General features: G+C 39.9%; 1 pseudogene; it reads left to right on the plus strand.

The window, feature by feature from the left end:
• Positions 1-6,536: 6,536 nt before the first annotated feature.
• LOC147603341 (G-type lectin S-receptor-like serine/threonine-protein kinase SD2-5 pseudogene) lies at positions 6,537-10,330 on the plus strand (annotated as a pseudogene).
• The last annotated feature ends 576 nt before the right edge of the window (positions 10,331-10,906 follow it).

The raw sequence follows: 10,906 nt of genomic DNA on the forward strand, positions 1-10,906 counted from the left end.
GCGGGAACTTGTAGTAGCCTTGGACACATAGAGAGAGAGAGTGTCAAGGACTATGAGTTTAGGGACTTGAGGCACTAGTCGCGGACTATCAAGTAAGAGGGAAACTTGGTATAGGGTCCAAGTGTGCTAGGATTATTCACTTGAGGGGAGGTGCGCTAGGCACCGGTCGCGCAGACTATCAAGTAAGAGTGAAACTTGGTATAGGGTCCAGGTGTGCTAGGAGTATTCACTTAAGGGGAGGTGTTGAAATATACAAGTGAATAGGGTGTGTGCGAGATTCACAAGCCGTTAGCAAGAGGCTGTAAAAGAGAATCTGTAAATGTGAGAGAACCTGTGAAAAGGTGAGAAGTATCTACTGGGAGAGAATAAAGGGTAGCATGAGGAGATTTAGGAGGTGTGGAGATATTCTGGGAAAGAGGTGGAGAGAATCAAGCAAAAGAGGTGGAGTGAATCAAGGAGAAATCAGTGGGATCGAATGCTTGGATGTAAACTCTATAAATTGAGGCATTGGCCTAATGAGAATTTACTGGTTTTTGATTATCCATGCCTACATTAAGCTATCAGTTAATTGCTCACTAATCACGTCATCACATTGCTGCAAATTTAATTGCTCACTAATCACGTCATCACATTGCTCACTAATCACGTCATCACAAAAGCATGTTCATAATTCCACATAAGCTACATCATTGGTGCTCAAAGGTGGCACCTTGGACTATATCTATGTCTTCTTGGTGCTCATGCCCAAGCTTCCATGGCCTTGTTGGCTATTACCCTAGGATGGTTACCCACACCCTATTGTCAGTCCATGCTTTGAGTGGCCAACCCTAGTTTCTTGCAGTGGTATCAGAGCCCTTGGCTTAGATCCTTGCTTAGGAAGTGATTAGATGATGATAATCATTTTCGGATTACTATTAATCTAATTTTTTAAAATACATTTTCTTGATCATGATTTATGATAATCATTTTCAGATTACTCTCTGTTAATCCATTTTTTAGAATGCATTTTCTTCATCATGATTAATGATAATCATTTTTAGATTACTGTTAATCTAATTTTTCGGAATGCATTTTCTTAATCATGACTAGTGTTGTTAATCGTTTCAGAATTAATTTTTACACAGTTATTAGATTTGCTAATTTCTTGATTTAAGAAGATTAGCAATGAAATTTGTGTTAATCATTTTTAAATTTGTATTAATAACTATTTTTAGAACCCTAATCCAATTTACTGTCTGATTTCTTGAAGTTTTGGATCTTCTTGATCTTGATTTCTCAAAAATTTTCTTGATTTTTGAAATTAGGGTTTACATAAGCTTTAGCAACCAGTTTTGAGTGATTTCTTGCGTTATCTTGCTTAGGGAGCATACTTTTTTAAAGATTAATCTTTAAAGCCCTTATTTCCTCAAGATTAAAACCCTAGATTGACAAATCTTTGAGTTCTTGAAGAAAATTGCAAGAAGAAGGTTGTTGTGTAGAAATTTGGTACAGTATTCAAGAAAAAGTGCAGAATCTTGCTGCAGTTTTAAGAAGTGTGCAGAAATTTTAGATTGTTGTGCAAGATTTGGTGCAAAAAAATTTAGATTACTGTGCAAAATCTTCAGATTGCTGTACAGAGTTTTTCAGGCTTCTGTGTAGAGATTTTGGTTCCTGTGCAGAGTTTTTGGAGCAATTCATAATTTTTACAGATTTGTAAAGTTTACAAAGATTTCAAATCTTTGCTTGAAAGAGTGGACAACACTTGAAAGATTTCAAATCTTTGAAAGAGTGGACAACACTTGGCTGAAAACAACATCATCAACAATTTCATGAACATTGAAGGATTTCTGCAATTTCAAGCAAATCTTGGTCCCAACTTCAACATTCTTGGCCAAGATCAACAAATAATAGCAATACCTCAGCAAAAACCATGAAAGTCATTAAGCTTTAGCTCTATTGATTTTCTGCAAGCATTTTCAAGGCTATTGATTAATAGAATTCATCTATCATACTGAAAATGCAACATGCATGTTGACATGGTGAAAGATTTGATGTTTGGACACATGCTAAAGCTATAACACATGCAAAATGTTGTAAAACTGGTATAGTCCCTCTCAAAATTGAACTCAGACCTATGTGCTTCCATTATACTAAAGGGATTCTGGTTTTCTATGTAGAATATTTAAGAGTAGCATGCAAAGCAAAGTGCAAGTGACAACAAGAGGCTGAGTTGTACAGGCTACTAGCCAATAAAGGACATAGATGACATGCAGGCTGTTGGGTTAGATGTAAATTGAAGTTCTTACAAAGATGAGCTATTAGAAGCACATCATCCATGCATAATACTAGGTTCAATCTCACGTGGTTAAAGTACTACACACTGCACCTTATGGGAAAGGCTCATTAACCAACCGCGTCATCGACATTGGCTCTCCACATTTTCCATTCTATCTAAGTGGTTCAAGGGCCATTGCTTTTTGGAGCCTACATGACTTGGATTTCTCTTTTATTCAAAAGGATGTTGTTGTATGGTGGTGCTCTATGATGGTGACACTTGGTCATGTATTTGGTTCCTTGTATATAGCCTTTGTATTTGTTTTGTGCACGATCCCCCTTCGATTTCGAGGATGAAATCAATGTGTAGGAGGGCATGGTTTGTAATAAAGTAGATTTGGTTGCACATGCACATGGGGAATGCGGCCTAGGAACTTGGGCTTAGGGTCATTTACATGTGTACTTTTGGGGACCTTGGGATATATTAGGCATAGGGCTCATGGACATTGTACCCTTTTTTATCATACTTCACTCTATAGACATCTATGTCTTCTTGGTGCTCATTCCCAAGGTTCCATGGCCTTCTTGGCTGTTACCCTAGGATGGTAACCCACACCCATGTTGTCACTCCATGCTTTAAGTGGCCAATCCTAATTTCTTGCAGCCTTTAAGAAAAAGGAAATAATTGCTACTTCTAGAAGGGATGAGGAACTCATGCATTACATTATGGACCTAGTTTAGGTCTAGGCTACTCTTTGACTGGTTTCTAGATATGGAGTTAAGATTCTCCATTTAAAAAAGCTTTTTGTTATAAGTATTGCATAGACTTTGCCTTTTATAATACTACTCTTTAAAGTTTCTCTCAAAAAAAAAGAAAACTTGTTTTTCTATGCTTGTTGGATTTTTTTAGTGGATTTTTCTTGTTTTTTATAGAAAAAATGGTGCTTGTTTTCTTTTTGTGGTTTTGTGGGGGCCTTTTTTCTTTCTTTCTTTATTCCTTAAAAAAATAATACATAAAAAGGAGTTTGATTATATGCAAAAAATACAAAGTAAGAGTCTTATTTAAAAAATAAATAAATAAAGAGAGGGGGATTTTTTAAATTAGAAAAAATAAATTTTTAGAAAGGAAAGATACAATTGAAATTAGAAAAAGGAGAGGGGGTTATTTTGAAGAAAGAAAGAAAGAATGGGGCTTATGGTAGCTAGAAAAAGAGGGAAGTGGGGGGAATCATGGAAGAGGAGTGGGAGGGTCTCTTTTATCAAATTAATTCTCAACTAAACACACTAGGCAATTTCCACCCTAAAGTAGTGCCAACCCAAGGTGATTAGTAGGTAGCCAATTAATATAAAACAGACTAAATGAGCAAAGATTAAGCAACTAAGAAGGTCCAAAAAAATTAGATGCATTCCACCATTCATTTTTCCTCTCTTTGATCCAAAATTAATCTTGGGATTAATCTCTTTTTCAAGATTTGTCAATTGTTATCCTAATAGCCTCTTCCTAGGAAGCTTGAATTGTCCCACAAAATTTATCCCTAATTGTGTACTAATTAACCCTAATCAAACCCACTTTTTCTATAATGCCTATCTAATACGCGATTAATTAATTAAATTCTATGAAAAATAGTGAAATAAATGATACAGACTAGTTCTAAACTACTTGTTGTACCTAAATATAAGTTCAAACACTTAAGAAAAACCACTATTTTTATTGAATTAAAGATTTGTAAATCTAAAGCTTTCCCTAATGCAAATGTCTCTGCTTAATTAAGCAAACAACATGCAAATTAACACATGAAATGGTGGATTCTAGGATTGAATTACTTGCTAAACCTTAAAGATTTATAAATCTAAAGCTTTCCCTAATGCAAATGTCTATGCTTAATTAAGCAAACAACATGCAAATTAACACATGAAATGGTGGATTCTAGGATTGAATTACTTGCTAAACCTTAATCTACAAAAAATTGAGGAAAAGCAAGATTTTTATCATTTTCTACTCAATGGAAAAAATTTATATAATGGATGTAACCCACTCTTCTTCCACAGCGCTCTACATTGTCATACTCCTCCCAATCTGTTGTCACGCAAACTCAGTTATTATCCACTAGGTAGCCACACACTCCTCTCTCTCACACTTTGGTAGCTACACAAGCATAAGGTTAGAGTAGAGAAGCGAGAGAGCAAGACTTAATTACACAATGGGAGAGCGTGTTGCATTATGAGAGGAACTGACTTATATACAAGGCTATAAGTTTTCACACACACACTTAGACTATGGCTAGTTAGGTGGCTCTCAAAAGATGAAGCAAGAGGATAGAAAGGTAAAATGATGCGTTGAAGAGATTATAATGAACAAATAACATTGAGAATGAAAAAAAGAAAGGAAGGAAGGAGTAGAAAGAGAAAGAGAAGGATGCATGGTGAAGTGGAAAAGACAGAGGGTTTGAAAAATTATTGGCCAAGTAGTTGCTTTCCTCCGCTTGTGAGAAATCTAGCTCATTCTTTCTACAAGTGGCATTTCATGAACTTGTTAATATTCCATCATTGATGGTGCTTCGCCAAACGCAATTAAAAAACTTGGAAGGATCAAATGTGTCGACACTTATTAATATTGCGCCATATGGTGCTTTTAAAAACTTGGAAGAATCAAATGTGCCGACACTCGTTAATGTTCCACCATAATGGTGCTTCCACAATGTGGTTTAAAAACTTAGAAGGATTAAATCTTATGTATTACCATGAGTAGTTCAGATCCTCTCAACCATCCATAAAACAAGATTGATGATGATAGCCATAGCATAATTAATGAAAAAATCTACCTTTTTTATGTAGTCTTGATTGTTCTTCTTCCCTCATTGCCAGATATTAGATATCTATATACTGGCCCATCTAGGTCAAGATTTGCGGAGATTCTTGGTTGGACAAAGCTATGCCAAAAGTAATTCTTGTGTTGTTGGTGTTTGTATGAGAAAAATGATGAAATATTGAAGGCAATTACGTGATTAAATATTGTGTATGGTGTTCTTCTTTTGGGTGAATCATTCGTTTTTTAAAATTTGAAGCATGCGTGCTATGGAGAATAATCTTTATTTTATTATTTGCCTAATAATAGATAGTACTAATGCTTCCATCATCCATGAAATATGGTGTTCTTCTTTAGATTTCAAGACCCAACAAAGGCCATCACATAAAAATTATAGCCATGTTTTTTCTTTGGGCATACCAATCATTGATGATACCATGGAGAGCGTGAGCACGCCTTACCTTAACCTCCATTTGATTGAAAATCAAGGCTACCCCGTTGAGTTTAAGCATATCACTACGCGGAGGAAAAGAAACTAACGAGGATTTCCCTAGTGACGGCGAGTGTGAAAATGGCCAATTGGAATCTTCCATGTGAAAATGGCCAATTGGAATCTTCCATGTAAAAATAATTCAACTGGTTAAAAAAATATAATAATTGTGTAATTTTTACTTGGGTAGCATAACGACGTTTTGTCTAATGGTGCAAGTAGTTCAAAAAGAAAACCTGGCTAAGGTGAAAAATAAAAAGGAAGCGTGTGTTTTCTATAAGAAGGTTTCCAGCCTCTATAAGCCTAATTTTAATAATTTGCATAATGATCATTGTGATTAAGGATGAAACGATGGAAACGATAGTGACGTGGCCAATGACGTGGGCAAGGTTGGGTCTGACGTGGACGCGTGCTTGGCGAGCTGAAACCTGTTCCTAAAAATAATAACCGCGTGCGAAAAATGCGATTAAAGTAAGAGCAGAAAATGCATTTTAAATGGAATAAAATTATCGAAAGGTATTTTTCCAACGGCTGAGATTGCACGATGGCTTTGGCATTTTTCGAGAGGAAATCCTTTTTCAACGGTGGGGATGCGATCACGGACGTGATTGACCGATGTGGATGAGATGACAGTCGAGCGTGACCTTTGACGTGGCGATCTCTTTTTGTTTTTTGTTTTTTTTGGAAAATAGAGTCGCTTTTGGATGAGATGACAGTCCCGCGGTGACCTTTGACTTGGCGATATCTTTTTGTTTTTTGTTTTTTTTGGGAAAATAGAGTCGCTTTAAAAAAAAAGAAAATACAGATGGATGATTTGTTGATGATTGGACAAAAATTCCGATTTACTGTCAAATCTTTTAAAATTAAACAAAAGGTATTATTTATATTCTGGACTTTTCCCTAAAATTACGAGACGTCTTTTCTTCGTCTTCTTCTTCTTCTGGTTTGCATCATCATGTACCTTCACGTACCTCGGTGAACCTTCCATAGCTTTTACCCGCTCAACATCCATAGCTTTTCTCTGTAGCTTTACGTGCTTAGCCTCCATTCCTCTTCTTCCTTCTTTCCCTGCTTTTCTAACAAAGCTTGGTCTCACCATAGCTCAAAAAACAGTTCATCGCAATTTCTCACAACACAGTTAATCTCTCTGCCAGAGATTGGGAAAGGAAGGGATCATGTTTTTTCCCGGTTCGATTTGTCTGTATTTTTTCTGCGGCAGAGTTTGAGAGGAGCGTCAAGGGCAGGTGCAGCGAGTAGTTCATAGCTGGAGAGGTGAAGCGCTGCTTCATAGCTGCAGCATTAGCCATGGCAGTTTCAGGTGAAGTTTTTCTTTGCAAGAGAAGGCAAGGGGCTCAGGAATTTTCAAGCAGGAGCTAGGGCCAGGGGGAAGAATCCGCTAAGGCCAGATGAAGGTTTTTCTCTTTATCTACATCAAGAATCAGACTAAAGTTGAGGGCCAGTGAAGGTCTTTGTCTCTTTCGCAGCAAGATTTAGCAGGGCCAAGCAAAGGAACTTTTTTCTTTCTATGGAAGATTCAAGCAAGACCTAGGGCCTGGCGATGGCATGTTCTTTTCCAAGCAGAAGCTAGGGCCAGGTGAAGTATCTCTTCATATCTGCATCACCATGTGAAGTGCTTCATATCTGCTGCACCGTGTCCATTTCTGCTGCACCAGACTTGTGACCCTAGCCAGAGCTAGTTTTCTCCGCAGAAGGCTTTACCTTTGCTCACAGTGCAAAAGACATGTCTTCATTCCATGTTTAATATTTCACGGCAAAGTAGGTCTCTTCTGAACCAAAGGTAGAAACCCCATGCTGAGGCTATGTTGAGGATGAAGCCTGGTCCAAGCTGCTGTATCCAAAACTGATGCCTTCATCTCATGGATGCCAAGAAAGAAAGACATAGAAAGCCAGTGCGGCAAGACGCTGCCCTGAGTCCTTGCACGGTCCTCCTCCTTCAACAGATGATGCAACAGGGAGGATCTTTGAGAATCAAGGTCTCTAAGCACATTGTTGTTGCAAAGCTTCTGGCTTTCCTTGTTCTGTTACTCTTTTTGCTCCCACTCAGAACTCTGTGTGTCTACACTGACTACATAGATGCAGGATTCTCTGCATCAGCTATGTCATATGTTGACAGCGATGGTGTCTTCCTTTACTCTTTGAGCTCGGGTTTCTCGGTGGCCTTCTACACATTCTCTGGGGAAGCATCCGTCTACCTGAGTGTCATACACACCTCTTCTCACCAGATTGTGTGGACAGCAAACCGGGACATTCCAGCCTCCTTGTCTGATAAGTTTGTCTTCACACCAGGTGGGAATGCTCTTTTGATGCATGGAAGTAGCTCCAATGTTCTATGGTCCACCAATACCACAGGCCGGGGCGCCACAAAGATGCAGATGCAGGATACAGGAAATCTTGTCCTGCTGGATGTATTAAACAACACTGTGTGGCAGAGCTTTGATTACCCCACAGACACCCTCCTAACAGGTCAGGTCCTTAGGACGCAGGCCAGCATGAAGCTTGTAAGCCGCTCATCGGACACCAACATGTCTTCAGGCCCCTACTCCCTATCTTTGGAATCAGGAGATCTGCACCTTGTCTTCTCTGCAAATTTTAACTCAGCCCTTCCGTACTGGAGCATGTCGCAGGATACACGTCTTGTCACTTCTGCTTCTGGTGCTCCCAGCTATGCTGTTCTCAATTCCACAGGGCTGAGCCTTGTACGGAACGACACAGTGGTGATCGCTCTGTTCACTTTGAATAGCAATGCTTTGCTCTGCAGGGCGACTTTACAGACAGATGGAAATCTCCACGTTTATGTCTTCTCCTCTAATGTGTGGACTCCTCTGTTTGTAGCTCTCAAGCGCAGCTGTGATCTTCCTCTTTATTGTGGCCATTTAGGCCTGTGTAATGGTGAGCAGTGCAGTTGCCCTGGTTCTCTCCAACCTCTGAATAAAAATAACATCACACAGGGTTGTCAAGGATCAGCCACGGTTCCATGTACCAAGGATTCATCTGCATCAGCCTCCTCTCATTTTGAGAAGGTCGGGGAGGGCCTTGAGTATTTTGCAAATCAGCACATTCTACCAGCGAGGACTTCTGGGCTTGATGCATGCAAAGAGCTCTGCACACAGGACTGCTCTTGCAGCTCACTTTTCTACTACAATGAATCGGGATTTTGCTATCTTTTCCCCCAGCTTGGAACTATTCAGAGCACAAGGAGTGCTGGTCATGCTCTCTATGTGAGAACAGCTGTTTCTCTTGAAGCTCCTAAGCAAGGGATACCTCCAGAAACTGCATCTCAGCAAGCTCAGGGGTTGCCCTCATTTGTGCTACCCGTTATTGTTGGAGGCAGTGTATTTATTATCATTGCCACGATAGGCACCTTCATCTACTGGCACTTCAGAGTGCGTAGACTTAATCTCCTAGGTGAAGATTATGAAGAAGACATTTTTCTGGATTCTATTCCAGGTTTGCCTACCAGATTCTGTTTCAAACAGCTTCAAAGTGCAACAAACAATTTCAGCAAGAAACTTGGGACAGGTGGTTTTGGCTCTGTGTATGAAGGAGTTTTGCCTGACAAGACTAAAGTGGCCGTGAAACAGCTGGAGAGTGTCGGGCAAGGAAAGAAGGAATTCCGAGCTGAAGTAGCTATCATTGGAAATATCCATCATGTACACCTAGTGCAGCTTCGTGGGTTTTGTGCAGAGGGTCTACATCGGCTCTTGGTTTATGAGTTTATGTCCAATAGCTCTCTAGATAAATGCTTATTTGCAAATGGGGAGAACAGTCAGGTGCTGGACTGGAATACCAGATACAGAATCGCACTTGGAACCGCTCGTGGATTGGCCTATCTTCATGATGATTGCAGGGAGAAAATTATACATTGTGACATCAAGCCAGAGAATATACTTCTGGATGAGAACTTCAATGCAAAAGTATCTGATTTTGGCCTGGCGAAGCTGTTGAACAAAGAGCAAAGCCAAGTGTTCACAACCATGAGAGGGACAAGGGGCTATCTTGCTCCTGAATGGCTCATGAATTTAGCCATTTCAGAGAAAAGTGATGTTTATAGTTTTGGTATGGTTTTGCTAGAGATCATCAGTGGTCGCAAAAACTATGAGCCTTCTGAAACGTCAGAGAAGTGCTATTTTCCAGCCTATGTATTTGAGCAAGCAGAACATGGTTGTCTTGAACAGCTTGTGGATGAGAGGCTAAGGGGCACTGTCAATGATGACAAAGTCATTGAAGCGGTGAGGATAGCCTTGTGGTGTATTCAGGAAGAGACCCCAACAAGGCCATCCATGGCAAGGGTGGTACAGATGCTGGAAGGAAATGTGAAAGTTTCTGAACCACCTTTGTCATCCCAGTTTGCGGTGCGGCTGCATGCTCGCATGGTTGAGGCTGTAAATTCTAGCCAGAATACTTCTAGTGCTTCTGACAACAATAGTCGAGCCTTGCTGTCTGCTGTCCGACTTTCAGCACCAAGATGATAGCTCTGGCAGCTCTTCTAATATTCCCAGCCATCTCTTGGGCAGAAGGATATTCCAGCTCTTTCTATTGTTTTCCAGCAGCCTGTCCTGTCAATTGATGGGGACATGTGCTCAACATGTACTATGTCTTGTTCTATATAATGTTTACTACCCTCCATCTGCCAATTCAAACAATAGCAACAGGGGGGGGGAGTATTGATGCTTTCAGCACTTTGTTGCTCAATCTGAAATTTTCACAAGTAAATTTCTAGTGTGAGGCTGAGCAATGAGGACTCACATAAGAGATTGGGGAAGATTATGGGAGAGTTTGGATGGATCAAGTTTCCTTTAAAAAGAGTTCTTTGCGGTGTGTTGTTTTTATCTTTGTTGAATGACATAGATCTGACATGATGTAAGGTCTTAGGCAACAAAGCTATTTTAACACAGATATGAACCACCCCCGGATTTCCCCCTCCCCCTTTGCCCCCATCTTCTTGAGCAGGGACAGCTGGTAATCTAGACAGCCTGGAATTGCTGTGTTGGGAAATCTGAACAATTGTTAATAGATAAATGATTTGAGGCCTGTGTTTATAAGGTTGTAAGGTTGAGGTTGCCCTATGCTGAGCTGCAAACATTGCCTTACACATTCAGTCCACTCTTCACACATTAGTGACATCAGCGCGGTCTAATCAGGTCTGGTCACGCATGACCATCACAGGAAAGACGCTAAGTTTAAGGTGCGCAGCTAGGTGCGGATCAAGGCCAAAAATGAAGTGCAAAAGTTGAAGCAAAGTGGGGGGAAAAGTGTCCTAAGCTAACATTTAAGCGCCTTTTGGTATAATTTAGGTCGTCAATGAGGCAAATCTGGAGCTGGAGTTGCTATTGTAT

The sequence above is a fragment of the Cibotium barometz genome, chromosome 64 (genome assembly GCF_041138505.1).
Source record: "Cibotium barometz isolate CiBa-2024 chromosome 64, ASM4113850v1, whole genome shotgun sequence".
In the NCBI taxonomy this organism is placed as follows: Eukaryota; Viridiplantae; Streptophyta; class Polypodiopsida; order Cyatheales; family Cibotiaceae; genus Cibotium; species Cibotium barometz.